The 24,070-nt window shown below is 45.9% G+C and overlaps 1 protein-coding gene across 1 annotated transcript in view; it reads left to right on the top strand.

Moving 5' to 3' along the window:
- The first annotated feature begins 251 nt into the window (after positions 1 to 251).
- tjp1a (tight junction protein 1a) overlaps positions 252 to 24,070 on the top strand; it is a 250,381-nt gene continuing 226,562 nt past the window's right edge. The window contains exon 1 of the mRNA XM_068015684.1: positions 252 to 369. The gene's annotated coding sequence lies outside the window, so the exon portion shown is untranslated. The remainder of the gene's footprint in view (positions 370 to 24,070) is intronic.

Genomic DNA, 24,070 nt, shown 5'->3' with positions numbered 1-24,070 from the left:
TTCGAAAGAGAATTAGACTGTTATGAAAAGGAAGAATGTGCAGAATTATGGGGAGAAGGCAGGGGAATGGCATTAGGTGAATTGCTTTTTCGGAGAGCTGGTGCAGACATGATGGGCCGAATGAACTTCTTCTGTGCTGTATCAATTCTGCTTACCCTTTCCTTCAACCACCAGATCTAACCTGTTCCGCAATGTTGATGTGGTCTCTACTTCTTTTTGCAGCGGCGACAGGGAGAGCGAGGTGGCAGCTGGGTAAGTAAGTCCTATATATTTGGGCAGCGGCTGAACCCGAGACACTACATCTGTCGTGTCTCCCACCCGCCCTCCTCCCCTAACCAAAAAAAAAGGACTCGGTGGTGTGTAGATAAGGTAAGGCTTTTTCTATTTCTTTTTTTTTCGTGTTATTGGTAAAAACTTTTCGTTCCTTTTTCATTTAACTAAGTTAAGCTTAAGATTGAAAATGGCAGGAGATCTCAGACCCGTGCGATGCTCCTCTTGCTCAATGTGGGAGCTCAGGGACACGGCTGATGTCCCTGACTCCTTCACGTGCTGGAAGTGTGTCCAGCTGCAGCTCTTGTTAGACCGCATGACGGCTCTGGAGCTGCGGATGGACTCACTTTGGAGCATGCGCGATGCTGAGGAGGTCGTGGATAGCACGTTTAGCGAATTGGTCACACCGCAGATTAGGATTGCTGAGGGAGAAAGGGAATGGGTGACCAAAAGGCAGAGAAAGAGCAGGAAAGCAGAGCAGGTGTCCCCTGCGGTCATCTCCCTCCAAAACAGGTATACTGTTTTGGATACTGTTGAGGGAGATGGCTCACCAGGGGAAGGCAGCAATAGCCAGGTTCATGGCACCATGGCTGGCTCTGCTGTTCGGAAGGGCGGGAAAAAGAGTGGAAGGGCTATAGTCATCGGGGATTCGATTGTAAGGGGAGTAGATAGGCGGTTCTGTGGTCGAAAAACGAGACTCCTGAATGGTATGTTGCCTCCCAGGTGCACAGGTCAGGGATGTCTCAGATCGGCTGCAGAACATTCTGAAGGGGGATGGTGAACAGCCAGTTGTCGTTGTGCACATAGGCACCAATGATATAGGTAAAAAACGGGATGAGGTCCTACAAGCAGAATTTAGGGAGTTAGGAGCCAAGTTAAAAAGTAGGACCTCAGAGGTAGTAATCTCAGGATTGCTGCCAGTGCCACGTGATAGTCAGAGTAGAAATGAAAGAATAGTCAGGATGAATGCGTGGCTTGAGAGATGGTGCAGGAGGGAGGGGTTCAGATTTTTGGGACATTTGGACCGGTTCTGGGGGAGGTGGGACTATTACAAATTGGATGGTCTACACCTGGGCCGGACTGGAACCAATGTCCTTGGGGGTGCTTTTGCTAACGCTGTTGGGGAGGGTTTAAACTAATGTGGCAGGGGGATGGGAACCAAATGAGGTCAGTGGACAGTAAGGAGGTAGGAACTAAAGCCTGTAAGGAACTAGATAATGAAGTCAGCGTGACTAAAGGAAAGAGTAGGCAGGGAGCAGATGATGAACGCAAAGGGACTGGTGGTCTGAGGTGCATTTGTTTTAATGCAAGAAGTGTAGTAGGTAAGGCAGATGAACTTAGGGCCTGGATTAGTACCTGGGAGTATGATGTTATTGCTATTACTGAGACTTGGTTGAGGGAAGGGCATGATTGGCAACTAAATATCCCAGGATATCGATGCTTCCGGCGGGATAGAGAGGGAGGTAAAAGGGGTGAAGGAGTTGCAGTACTGGTCAAAGAGGATATCACAGCTGTGCTGAAGGAGGGCACTATGGAGGACTCGAGCAGTGAGGCAATATGGGCAGAACTCAGAAATAGGAAGGGTGCGGTAACAATGTTGGGGCTGTACTACAGGCCTCCCAACAGCGAGCGTGAGATAGAGGTACAAATATGTAAACAGATTATGGAAAGATGTAGGAGCAACAGGGTGGTGGTGTTAGGAGATTTTAATTTTCCCAACATTGACTGGGATTCACTTAGTGTTAGAGGTCTAGATGGAGCAGAATTTGTAAGGAGCATCCAGGAGGGTTTTCTAGAGCAGTATGTAAATAGTCCAACTCGGGAAGGGGCCATACTGGACCTGGTGTTGGGGAATGAGCCCGGCCAGGTGGTTGAAGTTTCAGTAGGGGACTACTTTGGGAATAGTGATCACAATTCCGTAAGTTTTAGAATACTCATGGACAAAGACGAGAGTGATCCCAAAGGAAGAGTGCTAAATTGGGGGAAGACCAACGATACCAAACTTCGGCAGGAGCTGGGGAATGTAGATTGGGAGCAGCTGTTTGAAGATAAATCCACATTTGATATGTGGGAGGCTTTTAAAGAGAGGTTGATTAGCGTGCAGGAGAGACATGTTCCTGTGAAAATGAGGGATAGAAATGGCAAGATTAGGGAACCATGGATGACAGGTGAAATTGTGAGACTAGCTAAGAGGAAAAAGGAAGCATACATAAGGTCTAGGCGGCTGAAGAAAGACGAAGCTTTGAAAGAATATCGGGAATGTAGGACCAATCTGAAACGAGGAATTAAGAGGGCTAAGAGGGGTCATGAAATACCTTTAGCAAACAGGGTTAAGGAAAATCCCAAAGCCTTTTATTCATATATAAGGAGCAAGAGGGTAACTAGAGAAAGGATTGGCCCACTCAAGGACAAAGGAGGAAAGTTATGCGTGGAGTCAGAGAAAATGGGTGAGATTCTAAACGAGTACTTTGCATCGGTATTCACCGAGGAGAGGGACATGACGGATGTTGAGGTTAGGGACAGATGTTTGATTACTCTAGGTCAAGTCGGCATAAGGAGGGAGGAAGTGTTGGGTATTCTAAAAGGCATTAAGGTGGACAGGTCTCCAGGTCCGGATGGGATCTATCCCAGGTTACTGAGGGAAGCGAGAGAGGAAATAGCTGGGGCCTTAACAGATATCTTTGCAGCATCCTTAAACACGGGTGAGGTCCCGGAGGACTGGAGAATTGCTAATGTTGTCCCCTTGTTTAAGAAGGGTCGCAGGGATAATCCAGGTAATTATAGACCGATGAGCCTGACGTCAGTGGTAGGGAAGCTGCTGGAGAAGATACTGAGGGATAGGATCTATTCCCATTTGGAAGAAAATGGGCTTATCAGTGATAGGCAACATGGTTTTGTGCAGGGAAGGTCATGTCTTACCAACTTAATAGAATTCTTTGAGGAAGTGACAAGGTTGATTGATGAGGGAAGGGCTGTAGATGTCATATGCATGGACTTCAGTAAGGCGTTTGATAAGGTTCCCCATGGCAGGCTGATGGAGAAAGTGAAGTCGCATGGGGTCCAGGGTGTACTAGCTCGATGGATAAAGAACTGGCTGGGCAACAGGAGACAGAGAGTAGCAGTGGAAGGGAGTTTCTCAAAATGGAGACGTGTGACCAGTGGTGTTCCACAGGGATCCGTGCTGGGACCACTGTTGTTTGTGATATACATAAATGATTTGGAGGAAAGTATAGATGGTCTGATTAGCAAGTTTGCAGACGACACTAAGATTGGTGGAGTAGCAGATAGTGAAGGGGACTGTCAGAGAATACAGCAGAATATAAATAGATTGGAGAGTTGGGCAGAGAAATGGCAGATGGAGTTCAATCAGGGCAAATACGAGGTGATGCATTTTGGAAGATCCAATTCAAGAGTGAACTATCCAGTAAATGGAAAAGTCCTGGGGAAAATTGATGTTCAGAGAGATTTGGGTGTTCAGGTCCATTGTTCCCTGAAGGTGGCAATGCAGGTCAATAGAGTGGTCAAGAAGGCATACGGCATGCTTTCCTTCATCGGACGGGGTATTGAGTACAAGGGTTGGCAGGTCATGTTACAGTTGTATAAGACTTTGGTTCGGCCACATTTGGAACACTGCGTACAGTTCTGGTCGCCACATTACCAAAAGGATGTAGATGCTTTTGAGAGGGTGCAGAGGAGGTTCACCGGAATGTTGCCTGGTATGGAGGGCGCTAGCTATGAAGAGAGGTTGAGTAGATTAGGATTATTTTCATTAGAAAGACGGAGGTTGAGGGGGGACCTGATTGAGGTGTACAAAATCATGAGGGGTATAGACAGGGTGGATAGCAAGAAGCTTTTTCCCAGAGAGGGGGATTCAATTACTAGGGGTCACGAGTTCAAAGTGAAAGGGGAAAAGTTTAGGGGGGATATGCGTGGAAAGTTCTTTTCGCAGAGGGTGGTGGGTGCCTGGAACGCGTTGCCAGCGGAGGTGGTAGACGAGGGCACGATAGCGTCTTTTAAGATGTATCTAGACAGATACATGAATGGGCAGGAAGCAAAGAGATACAGACCCTTAGAAAATAGGCGACAGGTTTAGATAGAGGATCTGGATCGGCGCAGGCTTGGAGGGCCGAAGGGCCTGTTCCTGTGCTGTAATTTTCTTTGTTCTTTGTTCAATCATTAAATCCAATTGCATATTCCACAGCCTCACAACTCTGTTTGCAAAAAATGTTTCCCCTGTTCTGTCCTTGCACATGAATCACAAAAAGTTAGCATGCAGGTACAGCAAGTAATTAGGAAGGCAATTGGAATGTTGCCATTTATGGCAAGGGCAATGGAGTATAAAAGCAGGGATAACTGTACAGGCCATTGGTTGGACCGCACCTGGAGTATCCCTGACAGTTTTGATCTCCTTACTTAAGGAGGGATAGACTTGCATTGGAAGCAGTTCAGAGAAGGTTCACTGGGTTCATTTCCGGGATGAAGGGGTTGTCTTATGAGGAAAGGTTGAGCAGGTTGGGCCTATACTCATTGGAGTTTAGAAGAATGAGAAGTGATCTTCTTACAACATACAAGATTCTGAGGGGACTTGACAAAATCAATGTTGAGAGGATGTTTCCCCTTGTCAGGGAATCTAGAACTCGGGGATACAGTTTCAAAATAAGGGGTGTCCCACTTTAGTCGGAGATGAGGAGGAATTTCTCCTCTCAGAGGGTGGTTAATCTTTGGAATTCTCTTCCCCAGAGAGCAGTGGATGCTGGGTCATCGAATATATACAAGGCTGAATTAGACAGATTTTTGATCTACAAGTGAGTCGAGGGTTATGGGGGGGCTGACAGGAAAGAGAAGCTGAAGCCACAATCAGATCGGCCATGATCTTATTGAATGACAGAGCAGGCTCAAGGGGCCGAGTGGCGTACTCCTGCTCCGATTTCTTATGTTCCTATGTTATATGTCCTCGGCCCTAAATCTTTTACATTTATTGACGTATCTATATCTTGTTATTCAGGAGCCCTCGATTCCAATTTCTATCTACTCTGCCACATAGAAGGAGGCCATTCAGCCCATTTTGAAAGCAATAGCATCTCACCCAGTCCCAGTCCCGAGTCTTTTCACTGTAGCTCTGCAAATTTTTTCCCAACATAGAATTACCTAATTCTCTTTTGAATGCCTCGATTGAACCTGCCTCCACCACACTCTCAGGCAGTGCATTCCAGATCCTAAACACTCACTGAACCTGCCTCCACCACACTCTCAGACAGTGCATTCCAGATCCTAAACACTCACTGAACCTGCCTCCACCACACTCTCAGACAGTGCATTCCAGATCCTAAACACTCACTGAACCTGCCTCCACCACAGGCTCAGGCAGTGCATTTCAGATCCTAAACACTCACTGAACCTGCCTCCACCACACTCTCAGACAGTGCATTCCAGATCCTAAACACTCACTGAACCTGCCTCCACCACACTCTCAGACAGTGCATTCCAGATCCTAAACACTCACTGCACCTGCCTCCACCACACTCTCAGACAGTGCATTCCAGATCCTAAACACTCACTGAACTTGCCTCCACCACACTCTCAAACAGTGCATTCCAGATCCTAAACACTCACTGAACCTGCCTCCACCACACTCTCAGACAGTGCATTCCAGATCCTAAACACTCACTGCACCTGCCTCCACCACACTCTCAGACAGTGCATTCCAGATCCTAAACACTCACTGAACTTGCCTCCACCACACTCTCAAACAGTGCATTCCAGATCCTAAACACTCACTGAACCAGCCTCCACCACACTCTCAAACAGTGTATTCCAGATCCTAAACACTCACTGCACCTGCCTCCACCACACTCTCAGACAGTGCATTCCAGATCCGAAACACTCACTGAACTTGCCTCCACCACACTCTCAAACAGTGCATTCCAGATCCTAAACACTCACTGAACCTGCCTCCACCACACTCTCAGACAGTGCATTCCAGATCCAAAACACTCACTGCACCTGCCTCCACCACACTCTCAGACAGTGCATTCCAGATCCTAAACACTCACTGAACTTGCCTCCACCACACTCTCAAACAGTGCATTCCAGATCCTAAACACTCACTGAACCTGCCTCCACCACACTCTCAGGCAGTGCATTCCAGATCCTAAACACTCACTGAACCTGCCTCCACCACACTCTCAGGCAGTGCATTCCAGATCCTAAACACTCACTGAACCTGCCTCCACCACACTCTCAGACAGTGCATTCCAGATCCTAAACACTCACTGAACTTGCCTCCACCACGCTCTCAAACAGTGCATTCCAGATCCTAAACACTCACTGAACCTGCCTCCACCACACTCTCAGACAGTGCATTCCAGATCCTAAACACTCACTGAACCTGCCTCCACCACACTCTCAGACAGTGCATTCCAGATCCTAAACACTCACTAGAACCTGCCTCCACCACACTCTCAGACAGTGCATTCCGGATCATAAACACTCACTGAACCTGCCTCCACCACACTCTCAGACAGTGCATTCCGGATCCTAAACACTCACTGAACGTGCCTCCACCACACTCTCAGACAGTGCATTCCAGATCCTAAACACTCACTGAACCTGCCTCCACCACACTCTCAGACAGTGCATTCCGGATCATAAACACTCACTGAACCTGCCTCCACCACACTCTCAGACAGTGCATTCCGGATCCTAAACACTCACTGAACGTGCCTCCACCACACTCTCAGGCAGTGCATTCCGGATCATAAACACTCACTGAACCTGCCTCCACCACACTCTCAGGCAGTGCATTCCAGATCCTAAACACTCGCTGAATCTGCCTCCACCACACTCTCAGGCAGTGCATTCCAGATCCTAAACACTCACTGAACCTGCCTCCACCACACTCTCAGACAGTGCATTCCAGATCCTAAACACTCGCTGAATCTGCCTCCACCACACTCTCAGACAGTGCATTCCAGATCCTAAACACTCACTGAACCTGCCTCCACCACACTCTCAGACAGTGCATTCCAGATCCTAAACACTCGCTGAACCTACCTGCACCACTATCTCAGACAGTGCCTTCCAGATCCTAAACACTCGCTGAATCTGCCTCCACCACACTCTCAGACAGTGCATTCCAGATCCTAAACACTCACTGAACCTGCCTCCACCACACTCTCAGACAGTGCATTCCAGATCCTAAACACTCGCTGAACCTACCTGCACCACTATCTCAGACAGTGCCTTCCAGATCCTAAACACTCACTGAACCTGCCTCCACCATACTCTCAGACAGTGCATTCCAGATCCTAAACACTCACTGAACCTGCCTCCACCACACTCTCAGACAGTGCATTCCAGATCCTAAACACTCGCTGAATCTGCCTCCACCACACTCTCAGACAGTGCATTCCAGATCCTAAACACTCGCTGAACCTACCGGCACCACAATCTCAGACAGTGCATTCCAGATCCTAAACACTCACCGAACCTGCCTCCACCACACTCTCGGGCAGAGCATTCCAGATCCTAAACACTCACTGAACCTGCCTCCACCACACTCTCGGGCAGAGCATTCCAGATCCTAAACACTCACTGAACCTGCCTCCACCACACTCTCGGGCAGTGCATTCCAGATCCTAAACACTCACTGAACCTGCCTCCACCACACTCTCAAACAGTGTATTCCAGATCCTAAACACTCACTGAACCTGTCTCCACCACACTCTCAGGCAGTGCATTCCAGATCCTAAACACTCACTGAACCTGCCTCCACCACACTCTCAGACAGTGCATTCCAGATCCTAAACACTCGCTGAATCTGCCTCCACCACACTCTCAAACAGTGTATTCCAGATCCTAAACACTCACTGAACCTGTCTCCACCACACTCTCAGACAGTGCATTCCAGATCCTAAACACACACTGAACCTGCCTCCACCACACTCTCAGACAGTGCATTCCAGATCCGAAACACTCACTGAACCTGCATCCACCACACTCTCAGACAGTGCATTCCAGATCCTAAACACTCACTGAACGTCTCTCCACCACACTCTCAGGCAGTGCATTCCAGATCCTAAACACTCACTGAACCTGCCTCCACCACACTCTCGGGCAGAGCATTCCAGATCCTAAACACTCACTGAACCTGCCTCCACCACACTCTCAGACAGTGCATTCCGGTTCCTAAACACTCACTGAACCTGCCTCCACCACACTCTCAGACAGTGCATTCCAGATCCTAAACACTCACTGAACCTGCCTCCACCACACTCTGAGGCAGTGCATTCCAGACCCTAAACACTTCTGAACCTGCCTCCACCACACTCTCAGACTGTGCATTCCAGATCCTAAACACTCACTGAACCTGCCTCCACCACACTCTCAGGCAGTGCATTCCAGATCCTAAACACTCACCGAACCTGCCTCCACCACACTCTCGGGCAGAGCATTCCAGATCCTAAACACTCACTGAACCTGTCTCCGCCACACTCTCGGGCAGAGCATTCCAGATCCTAAACACTCACTGAACCTGCCTCCACCACACTCTCGGGCAGAGCATTCCAGATCCTGAACACTCACTGAACCTGCCTCCACCACACTCTCGGGCAGTGCATTCCAGATCCTCAACACTCACTGAACCTGCCTCCACCACACACTCAGACAGTGCATTCCAGATCCTAAACACTCACTGAACCTGCCTCCACCACACTCTCAGACAGTGCATTCCAGATCCGAAACACTCACTGAACCTGCCTCCACCACACTCTCAGACAGTGCATTCCAGATCCTAAACACTCACTGAACGTGCCTCCACCACACTCTCAGGCAGTGCATTCCAGATCCTAAACACTCACTGAACCTGCCTCCACCACACTCTCAGGCAGTGCATTCCAGATCCTAAACACTCACTGAACCTGCCTCCACCACACTCTCAGACAGTGCATTCCAGATCCTAAACACTCACTGAACTTGTCTCCACCACACTCTCAAACAGTGCATTCCAGATCCTAAACACTCACTGAACCTGCCTCCACCACACTCTCAGGCAGTGCATTCCAGATCCTAAACACTCACTGAACCTGCCTCCACCACACTCTCAGACAGTGCATTCCAGATCCTAAACACTCGCTGAATCTGCCTCCACCACACTCTCAGACAGTGCATTCCAGATCCTAAACACTCACTGAACCTGCCTCCACCACACTCTCAGACAGTGCATTCCAGATCCTAAACACTCACTGAACCTGCCTCCACCACACTCTCAGGCAGTGCATTCCAGATCCTAAACACTCGCTGAATCTGCCTCCACCACACTCTCAGGCAGTGCATTCCAGATCCTAAACACTCACTGAACCTGCCTCCACCACACTCTCAGACAGTGCATTCCAGATCCTAAACACTCGCTGAACCTACCTGCACCACTATCTCAGACAGTGCATTCCAGATCCTAAACACTCGCTGAATCTGCCTCCACCACACTCTCAGACAGTGCATTCCAGATCCTAAACACTCACTGAACCTGCCTCCACCACACTCTCAGACAGTGCATTCCAGATCCTAAACACTCGCTGAACCTACCTGCACCACTATCTCAGACAGTGCATTCCAGATCCTAAACACTCGCTGAATCTGCCTCCACCACACTCTCAGACAGTGCATTCCAGATCCTAAACACTCACTGAACCTGCCTCCACCACACTCTCAGACAGTGCATTCCAGATCCTAAACACTCACTGAACCTGCCTCCACCACACTCTCAGACAGTGCATTCCAGATCCTAAACACTCACTGAACCTGCCTCCACCACACTCTCAGACAGTGCATTCCAGATCCTAAACACTCGCTGAACCTACCGGCACCACAATCTCAGACAGTGCATTCCAGATCCTAAACACTCACTGAACCTGCCTCCACCACACTCTCAGACAGTGGATGCCAGATCCCAAACAATCACTGAACCTCCCTCCACCGCACTCTCAGGCAGTGCACTCCAGATCCTAAACACTCACTGAACCTGCCTCCACCACACTCTCAGACAGTGCTTTCCAGATCCTAAACAATCACTGAACCTCCCACCACCACACTCTCAGACAGTGCATTCCAGATCCTAAACACTCACTGAACCTGTCTCCACCACACTCTCGGGCAGAGCATTCCAGATCCTAACCACTCACTGAACCTGCCTCCACCACACTCTCGGGCAGTGCATTCCAGATCCTAAACACTCACTGAACCAGCCTCCACCACACTCTCAAACAGTGTATTCCAGATCCTAAACACTCACTGAACCTGCCTCCATCACACTCTCAGACTGTGCATTCCAGATCCTAAACACTCACTGAACCTGTCTCCACCACACTCTCAGACAGTGCATTCCAGATCCTAAACACTCGCTGAATCTGCCTCCACCACACTCTCAGACAGTGCATTCCAGATCCTAAACGCTCGCTGAATCTGCCTCCACCACACTCTCAGACAGTGCATTCCAGATCCTAAACACTCACTGAACCTGCCTCCACCACACTCTCAGACAGTGCATTCCAGATCCTAAACACTCACTGAATCTGCCTCCACCACCCTCTCAGACAGTGCATTCCAGATCCTAAACACTCGCTGAATCTGCCTCCACCACACTCTCAGACAGTGCATTCCAGATCCTAAACACTCGCTGAACCTACCGGCACCACAATCTCAGACAGTGCATTCCAGATCCTAAACACTCACTGAACCTGCCTCCACCACACGCTCAGACAGTGCATTCCAGATCCTAAACACTCGCTGAACCTACCGGCACCACAATCTCAGACAGTGCATTCCAGATCCTAAACACTCACTGAACCTCCCTCCACCACACTCTCAGGCAGTGCATTCCAGATCCTAAACACTCACTGAACCTGCCTCCACCACACTCTCAGACAGTGGATGCCAGATCCCAAACACTCACTGAACCTCCCTCCACCACACTCTCAGGCAGTGCATTCCAGATCCTAAACACTCACTGAACCTCCCTCCACCACACTCTCAGACAGTGGATGCCAGATCCTAAACATTCACTGAACCTCCCTCCACCACACTCTCAGGCAGTGCATTCCAGATCCTAAACATTCACTGAACCTCCCTCCACCACACTCTCAGACAGTGGATGCCAGATCCTAAACATTCACTGAACCTGCCTCCACCACACTCTCAGACAGTGCATTCCAGATCCTAAACACTCACCGAACCTGCCTCCACCACACTCTCGGGCAGAGCATTCCAGATCCTAAACACTCACCGAACCTGCCTCCACCACACTCTCGGGCAGAGCATTCCAGATCCTAAACACACACTGAACCTGCCTCCACCACACTCTCGGGCAGAGCATTCCAGATCCTAAACACTCACTGAACCTGCCTCCACCACACTCTCAGACAGTGCATTCCAGATCCTAAACACTCACTGAACCTGCCTCCACCACACTCTCAGACAGTGCATTCCAGATCCGAAACACTCACTGAACCTGCCTCCACCACACTCTCAGACAGTGCATTCCGGTTCCTAAACACTCACTGAACCTGCCTCCACCACACTCTCAGACTGTGCATTCCAGATCCTAAACACTCACTGAACCTGCCTCCATCACACTCTGAGGCAGTGCATTCCAGATCCTTAACACTTCTGAACCTGCCTCCACCACACTCTCAGACAGTGCATTCCAGATCCGAAACACTCACTGAACCTGCCTCCACCACACTCTCAGGCAGTGCATTCCAGATCCTAAACACTCACCGAACCTGCCTCCACCACACTCTCGGGCAGAGCATTCCAGATCCTAAACACTCACTGAACCTGTCTCCGCCACACTCTCGGGCAGAGCATTCCAGATCCTAAACACTCACTGAACCTGCCTCCACCACACTCTCAGACAGTGCATTCCAGATCCTAAACACTCACTGAACCTGCCTCCACCACACTCTCGGGCAGTGCATTCCAGACCCTTAACACTTCTGAACCTGCCTCCACCACACTCTCAGACTGTGCATTCCAGATCCTAAAAACTCACTGAACCTGCCTCCACCACACTCTCAGACAGTGCATTCCAGATCCGAAACACTCACTGAACCTGCCTCCACCACACTCTCAGACAGTGCATTCCAGATCCTAAACACTCGCCGAACCTGCCTCCACCACACTCTCGGGCAGAGCATTCCAGATCCTAAACACTCACCGAACCTGCCTCCACCACACTCTCGGGCAGAGCATTCCAGATCCTAAACACTCACTGAACCTGCCTCCACCACACTCTCAGACAGTGCATTCCAGATCATAAACACTCACTGAACCTGCCTCCACCACACTCTCAAACAGTGTATTCCAGATCCTAAACACTCACTGAACCTGCCTCCACCACACTCTCAGACAGTGCATTCCAGATCCTAAACACTCACTGAACCTGCCTCCACCACACTCTCAGACAGTGCATTCCGGATCATAAACACTCACTGAACCTGCCTCCACCACACTCACAGACAGTGCATTCCGGATCCTAAACACTCACTGAACCTGCCTCCACCACACTCTCAGACAGTGCATTCCGGATCCTAAACACTCACTGAACCTGCCTCCACCACACTCTCAGACAGTGCATTCCAGATCCTAAACACTCACTGAACCTGTCTCCACCACACTCTCAGACAGTGCTTTCCAGATACTAAACACTCACTGAACGTGCCTCCACCACACTCTCAGGCAGTGCATTCCAGATCCTAACAGGCGCTGAACCTACCTGCACCACAATCTCAGACAGTGCATTCCAGATCCTAAACACTCACTGAACCTGCCTCCACCACACTCTCAGACAGTGCATTCCAGATCCTAAACACTTCTGAACCTGCCTCCACCACACTCTCAGACAGTGCATTCCAGATCCTAAACACTCACTGAACCTGCCTCCACCACACTCTCAGACAGTGCATTCCAGATCCTAAACACTTCTGAACCTGCCTCCACCACACTCTCAGACAATGCATTCCAGATCCTAAACACTCACTGAACCTGCCTCCACCACACTCTCAGACAGTGCATTCCAGATCCTAAACACTCGCTGAACCTGCCTCCACCACACTCTCAGACAGTGCATTCCAGATCCTAACCACTTGCTGCGTACAAAAATGTTTCATCATTTCACCATTGGATCTTTTGCCTATCAGCTTAAATCGGTGTTCTTGGTTCTTAATCGGTTCGCCAACAGGTACAGTTTCTCCCCATCTCTTCTGTCCAGACCCCTCATGATTTTGAACAGCTCCATCAAATCACCTCTTCATCGTCTCTTCTCCAAGGAGGACAGCCCCAGCTTCTCCAATCTATCCATGTAACTGAAGTTCCACTTCCCTGGAACCACTCTCATGAATCTTTTCTGCACACTCGCTAATGCCCTCACATCTTTCCTAAAGTGTGGTGTCTGGAACTGGACACAATACTCCAGTTGAGCCCGCACCAGTGTTTTATAAAGGTTTATCATAACTTCCTTGCTTTTGCATTCTATGCCCCTATTTATAAAGCCCAGAATCCCATATGCCGTATTTACCGCTTTCTCAACCTGCCCTGCCCCTTCAATGATATGTGCACACATATCCCAGGTCCCTTTGCTCCTGCACGCTCTTTAGAATTGTACTCTTTATTTTATATTGCCGCTCCTCATTCTTCCTACCAAAATGAATCACATCACACATCTCTGCATTAAATTTCATCTGCCACATGTCCGCCTATTCCACCCGCCTCTGTGCTCTTGAAGTTTATCACTATCCTCCTCACAGTTCACAATACTTCCAAGTTTTGTGTCATCTGCAAATTTTGAAGTTGTGCCCTGTACACCCAAGTCTAGGTCATTAATATTGATCAAGAAAAGCAGGGGTCCCAAAACCAACCCCTGGGGAACCCCATTATATACCTTCCTCCAGCCTGAAAAACAACCATTTACCATTACTCACAGTTTGCTGTCAATCAGCCAGCTCCGTATCCATGCTGCTATTGTCCCTTTTATTCCATGTGCTTCAACTTTGCTGACAAGCCTGTTGTGTGACACTTTATCAAACACCTTTTGGAAGTCCATATACATCACATCAACTGCATTACCCTCATCAACACTCTGTTACCTCATCAAAAAACTCTCACAAGTTAGTTCAACATGATTTGCCCTTAGCAAATCCATGCCGACTTTCCTTAATTAATCCATGTTTGGCTGAAGTGATTGTTAATTTTGTCAGGAATTATCGTTCCGAAAAGCTTTCCCACCACCGAGGTTCAACTGACTGTCTGTAGTTGCTCGGCTTGTCCTTACTCCCTTTTTTGAACAAGGGTGTAACATTTGCAATTCTCCACTCCTCTGGCACCACCCCTGTATCTAAGGAGGATTGGAAGATTATGGCCAGTGCCTTCACAATTTCCTCCCTTACTTCCTTCAGTATCTGATCCTGGTAACTTATTAACTTTAAGTAGCCAGCCTATCTAATACCTTCTCTTTATCAATTTTTAACTCATCCATCGTCTCCACTACCTCCTCTTTCACCATGACTTGGGTAGCATCTTCTCCCTTGGTGAAGTCCTCATTTAGAATCTCAGCCATGTCCTCTGCCTCCATGCGTAAATACCCTTTTGGGTCCCTTATCGGCCCCACTCCTGCTTTTACCACACTTTTAATATTTATATGCCCTTTTATGTTAGCTGCCCTTCTCTTCTCATACTCTCTCTTTCCCTTATTTGCTTTTTCACTTTCCCTCTGAACCTTCTATATTCAGCCTGGTTCACAATTGTATTATCCACCTGACACCTGTCATATGCACCCTTTATCTGGTTCATCTTCCTCTCCATCTCTTTCGTCATCCAGGGAGCTCTGGGTTTGTTTCCCCTACCTTTCCCCCTTGTGAGAATGTACTTTGACGGTACCCAAACTAGCTCCTCTTTAAAGGCCAGCCTATTGTTCAATTACAGTTTTGCCTGCCAGTCTTCAATTCCAGTTTACCTAGGCCAGATCCATTCCCACCCCATTGAAGTTGGCCCTCCCCCAATTAATTATTTTTATTCTGGATTGCTCCTTGTCCTTTCCTATAGTTAATCTAAACCTTATGATGCTATGGTCACTCTTCCCTAAATGCTTCCCACTGCGACTTCATGCACTTGACCCACCTCATTGCCCAGATCCAGCAATGCCTCCTTCCTTTTTGGACTTGAAACATACTGATATAGAAAATTCTCCTGAACACACTTTAGAAATTCTTGCCCCTCTCTGCCCTTTACACTATTACTATCCCAGTCTATCTTAAGATAATTAAAGGCCCCCATTATAACTACCTGTACGTAATTTCCTTGCAGATTTGTTACTCTACATCTTTCCCACTTGTTGGCTATTATGAGAATGTAATGATACCTCTATTGTTTCTCAGCTCTAACCAAATAGATTCTTTCCTGACCCCTCTCGCACATCCCCTCTCTCCAGCTCTGTAATGTTCTCCTTGATCAATACTGCTACCCCTCCTCCTTTCTTTCCTTCCCTATATTTCCTGAGCACCCTGTATCCAGGAATATTTAGTGCCCAGTCCTTCCATTTTTTGAGCCAGGTCTCCATTATCGCCATGACATCGTATTTCCAGGTAGCTACTTGCACCTGCGGCTCATCAACCTTATTTACCACACGCCACGCATTCACATACATCATTCACCATTTTAAGCGCCTTTATTGAAACATCCTTTAATCTTCTCAGTTCGGACAAAAACAGTCTCTTTTTTAAGTCTTTCTTTGTATTTCCTCATGTGAGACAGCATACTAGTGAATCTGCACTGTGCCCTCTCTGTTACCCCAATGGGTGTGTAAATGGCAAATTAAATTTAATACAGATATGTATGAGGTGGTGCATTTTGATTGAAGGAATAAGAAGACCACAAGTTCTTTGGAAAATAAGAGTCTAAATGCGGTAGAGGAGCGGAGGGATCTGGGGGTACAAATACTCAAATCACTAAAACTAGTGACACAGGTTAACAGTGGAATAAAAATATAAACAAAGCATTAGGGTTAATTTCTGCAGTGATGGAATTAGAATTGAAACCAAACTTGTATCAAATCTTCGATCACATTTGGAGTACTGTACACAGTTCTCGTCTCTGTTCTATAAAAAGGACATAGAGGCACTGTAAAAGGTGCAAAAAAGATTTACAAGGGTGATACCAGAACTGAAAAGTTATACCTATCAGGAAAGGATGAACAGGCTGCAGCTCTTTTCTCTAGAAAAAAGAATGAGGGGTGACCTGATAGAAGTCTTTAAAACTATGAAAAGGTTTGATTAGGCAGAGGTAGAGAAGATGTTTCTACTTATGGGAGAGAACAAAACTAAAGGCCATTAATGGAAGTCAATAATAAATCCAATCGGGAATTCAGGAGAAACTTCTTAACCCAGAAAGTGGTTAGAATGTGGAACTTGCCAGCACAGTGTGTGGTTGAGGCAAATAGCATAGATTCATTTAAGGGGAAGGTAGCTAAGTAATGGGAGAAAGAAATAGAGGATTATGCTGATATGGTGAGATGCGAGGGGTGGGAGGAGACTCGAGTGAAGTATTGTTGTGACCTCAGTGAGACCATTACAGTTCAAAATAAGAGATATGAACCCCCAGACCAATTTAAAGATTACACAAGATTTCACATTTTAAGACTTTTATTATAACAACTAAACCAAAAGAAATTCCCATTAACTAAATAATACCTTGTAAGTAGCTGATACCGCAAACTACAAAGAAAGGTATTTCCTTTACTTATTAAAATACTTGAAAACCTCACACCACACTTATACATTACACAGTCCTCCCAGATGGCAAAATCTTTGGGGTTAAACGTCCTAAACTCCTCCCAGTTGCAATGGGTTGGATTTACCAGACCTTTTCTCAAAGTCAATGTCCTCTTTGCTCACTTCTCTGAGCACTTTTAACCTAGACAACTGTGAGAAAAGCAATTCCTGGTGATCCTGTTTCCTTCAACTTTCAAAACATGTTCAAGTTTTGCAGCCTTTTGCTGTTTCCAAAAGCAGGTGTTCTTTTTCTCTATCTCTCTCTCTCGCTCTCTCTCTCGCTCGCCACAATGGTTGTCTTCCTTTCTTACAGCCTGCTCCAAGGCTGCCACGACTGGTCTTCTGTACTTACAACCCGTCTGCCTTCAGAAAATCTGTTAAATTTATTTGGACTCAAACGTCAATAGCTTATTGTCCAGTTCCAATATGCAAAGTCCAGAAGTCTGATTTCACAGAGCCACCTGAGCTTTCATTTGTTTCCAGGTGTTAACAGCTGCCTAGTACATTTGCATCTTCAAAATCACTAACTCCTTGTTTACAATTTGAAAATCTGGGAGGGTGAAACCTATTGATCTTCAAATGTCACCCCTGCAGTCTGTTTTTCAAAAAAAGCATTGCTCTGTGTTCGCTGTTGTCCTGGTAACCAAGATTTCTGTTTTGTCCTTGAGAAGAGGGAATGTGAGGTCACCTGACTTCTCAGACTCCATTTTAAATGTTAAAAAATCACAGTTTTTAAAACATAATCATGTTACAAAGTCAAGTGTATAAACTTACAAATATTGCAGAGACTTGTTGGGCTGAATGGCCTGTTACAATGCTGTAAATCCTGTACAATTCTATATAACTTAGGGAAGATTCCAAAACTGCACACAGTATTCCAATTGTGATCTTCCTGAAGTTTTATGTAGGTGATTATATTTTGTCTTTTAGAGTTTATACCTTACCATAAATCCTATTACTCCATTTGCTTTCTTCATGGTCTTAGCTACTCGAGGTGCTGCTTTAAATATCATGTCTTGTGAACTTGCAAAGATTTTTGCTCTTCCGTATCATCCAGTCTTCCTCCTCTGTTCAATGTATAACTATAACTTGCATTTTTTAAATCAAAATATACCACCTCACATCTACTAACATTAAATTACATCTTCCACTTTCATAACCATTCCATGTTATCAATATTCCTTTGCAGTTTCTTTTGTTTTACAGAATTATTTATTATGCCTCTTATTTTCATATTGTCTGCAAATTTGGATAATACTCCCTCTAACCATAGAGTCATTTACGGCATAGAAAGGGGCCTTTCGGCCATCAAGTCCATGTCAGCTCTCCATGGAACTATCTAGTCAGTCCCACTCCCCTGCTTGATCCCTGTAGCCCTGAAAGTCTATTTCTCTCAAATGACCATCCAATTTCCTCTTGAAGTCATTGATTATCTCCACTTCCACCACCCTTGTGGGCAGTCAGTTCCAAGTCAGTAGCACCCGCTACATAAAAAAGTGCTTCCTCATATTCTCCCTCATTCTCTCACCAAAAACCTTCTATCTGTGTCCCCTAGTCTTGGGAACAGTTTTTCCTTGTCTAACTTATCATAGTCTGGTACACTTCTATTAAATCTCCCCTCAATCTCCTTTGTTCTAAGGAGAACAAACCCAACTTTTCCAACTTAACCTTGTAACTAAAATCCCCCATTCCAGGAACCATTCTGGTAAATCTCCTCTGCACCCTCTCAAAGACCCTCACATCCTTCCTAAAGTGTGGTGACCAGAACTGGATGCAATACTCCAGTTGGGGTCTAACCAGAGCTTTATAAAGGTTCAGCATAATTTCCTGCTTTTGTACTCAATGCCTCTATTTATGAAGCCCAAGATCCCTTACATTTGACTAACCACACTCTCAATATGTCCTGCCACCTTCAAAGATCGATGCACATGCACCCCCAGGTCCCTTTGTTCTTGCACACTCTTTAGAACACCACTATTAAGTATATATTGTCTCTCCCTATTCCTTCTGCCAAAATGCATCACCTCACACCTTTCGGTATTAAATTCAACCTGCTACCTCTCTGCCCATTCTGCTAGCTTATCAACGTCCTATTGCAGGGGGTTCAAATCAGCCTCCCTGTTTGCCATTCCTCCAAGTTTGGTATCATTGGCACATTTTGAGATTCTGCTCTGCATTCCAAGATCAAAGTCATTTACATATCGCAAAAAAAGCAGTAGTCCCAGCACTGACCATTGGGGAACACCACTGTCTACCATCCTCCAGTCTGAAAAGCAACCATTTACTATGACTCACTGTTTTCAATTTTTTATCCAATTGGACACTGATCCTTCTATTCCATGACCTCAATTTTGTTAACCAGCCTTTTATATGGTACCTTATCAAACGCTTTTTAAAAATCCAGATAAACAACATCCACTGCATTCCCTTCAGAACCTTCCCTGTTACTTCATCAAAAAATTCAATTAGATTAGTCAAGCATGAACCGCCTTTTACAAATCCGTGTTGGCTCTTGAACTTCTCCAAGTGTCTGTTGATATTTTCCCTAATTATTGTTTCTTAAAGCTTATCCACCATTGAAGTTAAACTAACTGGCCTGTAGTTGCTAGGACTGTCCTTACACCCTTTCTTGAATATAGGCCACTCACCAATCCTCTGGCACCTCCCCCATAACCAGGGAAGATGGGAAGATTATGGCAAGCCCTTCCATTATTTCCATCCCCATTTCCTTTAGCAACCTGGGATGCAAGTTATCCGGACCAGGTGACTTAAGTACCGTAAGCAATGCCAGTTTTTCTAGTACCTCCCCTTTTCAATTTTTATCCTATCCATTGACTCTACTCTCTCCACTCTGCCAATATTTCCTTAGTGAACACTGATACAAAGTACTCATTAAGTATATTCACCTTTCCCTACGCCTCTAATCATATATTATCCTCTGTGTCTCTGGTATGCCTCACTTCATCTCTTACTACTCGCTTACTTTTTACATGCTGGTAGAAGATCTTTGGGTTCCCTTTTATGTAGACTGCCATTCTATTTTCATATTCTCTTCGACAGTCTTATTTTCCTCTTCACCTCCCTCTTAACTTTTTGTATATGGACTAGTTCTCACTTGATGAGTTCACCTGACGTGTATCATACACCTGCTTTTTTTGTTTGATCATAATCTCTATCTCCCTCATCATCCAAGGAGCCCAGTTTTTGGTTCCCCTACCTTTCGCCCTTGTTGGAATGTTCCCACCCCGTACCTGAAGCATCTCTCCCTTAAAGATAACCCATGGTTCTGATACAGCTCTTCTTGTCAGTCTTTGGTTCCATTCTACCCTGGCCCTAGATCCCTTCTCACCCTGTTGAAATTAGCCCTACATCTAAATCATTGACGTTCACTGGGAACAGCCCTTCACTCTGTAAATCCCATCCATCCAAAACTTAAATACTCCTTCTAACTCCACCCACCCCCCACCCCCGAACAGGTTACAAGAAAACTCTTGTTGTCTATTAATGATCTGACATCAAAAGATTGTCCCTCTCTCACATCGAGCCTCCAACTTCTCTTTATCGAACCTTTCCTGTCTCTGTTTGATCAATGCCATGGTTCTACTGAAAACTCTCTCTGGTTTCTTTCTGCTCCTAATCTCCTGCCCTCTCCCCACCTTCAACACCCTCTGTACCGATTCAAACTTGTATTCTCCGAGAATCTCAAAATCATAGAATGCCTCACCTCCCTCAATCCTTCTATTCTCTTATAATCTGCTGGCTTTAAACTCCCGAACCTGGTGTCACTATCTGTTGTTCCCCGATTTATCCTTTTTCTTCTTTTTATTGAACTGATTGATATCTTTGTCAGCAGTTAAAGAAAGTCACTTTGCGAAGCTGGAATGGAAAAACAGATAGTAGCGTTTTGGCTCCACTGGACTCTGACCTTGTGCACTTAGCAAAATGATTGCTGAGTGGGAGCAAGTGACATCTTGTATCAGTGTCTGACTTGGTTATTTATTTCTACATCCTGAGCCTCTGTATCCTGATCTGGGCCCACTGCAACAGCCTAAGTTTGGATTTTTCCTGATTGTTGGGATCAGGAAGTGTGTCCTTTGTCTCTGAGCCACGCACTTGAGCAGATTGATGTGTTGAGCTGTGCAGCCACTGAATCTTCGATTAGGCAGGAATGTACAAGTTATTTCAGCAATGTGTCTACCCAGATCCCAAGCCATGGCCTGCAGTATGTGAACAGCTTTATAACAGACTCAGCCCAAAGTCATGAGTACAGACACACACTCATTTACACAAAGACACACATACACATACAGATACTGTACAGATATACACTGGGATTAATGCATTCATATTAATTTTATAAGGGACACAAACATAAAGTAGGTAGTGCCAGAAAGAGAAAGTGAGGCTCTGAAAAACTGGTTAACATTTTTGGGGTACTTCTCTTTGAACCCTCATTTCCTCTATCAGACTATTCCTGATACACTGCAAGTTTCCAGCATTTTCAGTGTTTAGTTCAGTGTTAGATCAAACTATCTTTTTTTACAAATCAAATGTGCAATGCAATAACATAACCAAATAATTTGTTACAATCTGCCGATTAACTGCTTAGTGTGTTTGGGTTTATGATGAAGTTTGTAGCAGTAACATGCAAAGTAATTAATAATCATCAGACCTTGGTGTCCGTGACCCCCTCAAGCACCCCTGCAAGCTCGATTTACAACAAAGCTGCTGCAGATTTTCTGCATTTGTTTCTCTAACACAAAATGTTTCCGTCAGTGCTACAGGAAAATGATAACAATGGACCCAATTCATGTTTCCTGATTGGAGACAATCGGACAGTTTCCTGGTCAGTAAAACAGGTGCTGAACAAATGCACCAAGTCTGGAGCCACAGCCTGTCGATACCAGGAGAGTTGTGAGGCACCAAGACATCTGTGGCAACAGTGAAAACAGCAAATATTAGAGGTGAACATTGAAACCAAGTGTATCTGAAATAGAAAGTTCCTTAATTCCCACCATCATCCCATTGTGAAAGTATATTTACAAATGGACTGTAGCGGTTCAAGTAGGCGGCTCACCACCACCTTCTAGAGGGACATCAAGGGATGGGCAATAAATGCTGGCCTTGCCAGCAATGCCTATTTCCCAAGATTTCATTTTTTTAAAGTAGGCTTAATGCTGTGAAAGAGCAGAGGAATTTGGGTTACAAGTTTACAGGATATTAAAGGCAACATCCCGCGTTAATAAGCTTATTAAAAAAAGCTAATGGAATTCTCAGTTTTATCACATGTTGGTTAGAGAGGGGAAGAAAGCCAGTGCTCCCATTCCAACTGATATCCGAATACCCCTGCAGGGACGTGGATGTGTGGTTGACATTGAAAATACAAAGATATTACAGCAGGAAAACTATGAAAATCAAGAGGTATTGATAAGCATGCATCAAAGTTTAGTAAGAGTGCAGATGGAGCACTGTGTGCAGGATTGAGTCCACACTATCAGAAGGACAATGAGGTTTTAGACAGGAAATGACACAGAGTCACTAGGATGTTGCCTGGCATAAGGAAATACAAATACTAAGGAAGACTTGAAAAATCAGATCTATTTCTTTTTGAACAATGCAGGGTAAGATGATAGAAGTGTTCAAAATTATAAAAAAGTTTGACTGTTTGCAGTAGTTGAGGGTCTAGAACGATAGATACAAGAATAAATGTGAGAGATTGAGAAAAGAGGACAGGAGCAACTACTTTACACAGAAAGTTGTAAGGCTGTGGAATTCACTTTCAGAGTTAGAAACAACAGCAACATTCAAGATTAGATTGGATGGAGAGATTGTAGCAAAGGGGAATGAAGGGATATGGGAACGAGACATGTAAGTGTTACTGGAACTAAGTGCCATTATGGGCTGGTTGAATCGAATGGCCTGTTTTCCTGCTGTAATATCTTTGTATTTTCAATGTCAACCACACATCCACGTCCCTGCAGGGGTATTCGGATATCAGTTGGAATGGGAGCACTGGCTTTCTTCCCCTCTCTAACCAACATGCATTCTACTCCTCCTGAAATCAGCTAACTCAGCACAGATTGGGAAATGAATTTGGGAATGCTTCACACTGTGTGTTAATTTGCTGATTATGTGCCAGGAACAGCAATCTGGAGGCTGAGAGTTTAAGTCCCAACAGGGCAAGTTGTGAAATTGAATTCAATGTATCTGGTAATTTTAGGACGAGCACCAGAAAAATTGATCATGGAAACTGCTGGGTTGTCGTAAAAGCCCAACTGGTTCACGAATGTTCTTCAGGAGGTTCCTACACCTGACTCCAGTCCCACGCTATCTGTTTTCTTTAATACTCTCTGTGGTGGCCGAACAGCCACTTAGTTGTGAAAACAGTCCCTACTCAGAGCAATAAATGAGGCCACTTCTGGATCACACAGAACCACTTCAATGCTCCTCCCATAGCCACTCCTCATCACTTCATTATTCCCTTCCTTTTTTCATTCCATGGTTACATAACTTGAAAGAAAAATTCTCCTCTAATTTCCCTCTGATTTTCTTTTGTTCCTCCTCTTCTGAGAATGATGAGTATTCTTTATTAGTAAACTGCTCCAGGCTGAAATAAAAACAGAAAATGCTGGAAATACTCAGCAGGTCAGGCAGCATTTATGGAGACAGAGTGCTTATTTTTCCCATGAGTGACCTTTCAGCAGAGTTGGGAACTCTCAGCTGCAGCTTGGGGCTCATTCAGTAAACTAATATTTCAGTAATGCAGTGTAGGAGCAATCTGAGTATTGTTGTTGCAGGTTTCCTCAGCCACTTCACTGTTTGAAAGTGCTGGTGCAGGACAGTGACCTTCAAGCAGACGGAAGGGAAAAGGTGGACATGAGGGTAGGCGGTGGTATAGTGGTATTGTCATTGGACTAGTAACCCAGAGAACCAGCGTATTCCTCTGGGGACATGGGTTTGAATTCCACCAGGGCAGAAGGTAG

Source organism: Heterodontus francisci, chromosome 35, assembly GCF_036365525.1.
Source record: "Heterodontus francisci isolate sHetFra1 chromosome 35, sHetFra1.hap1, whole genome shotgun sequence".
Taxonomy (NCBI): domain Eukaryota; kingdom Metazoa; phylum Chordata; class Chondrichthyes; order Heterodontiformes; family Heterodontidae; genus Heterodontus; species Heterodontus francisci.
The sequence above is the reverse complement of the archived record's forward strand: the minus strand, read 5'-3'. Positions and strand labels throughout refer to the sequence as shown.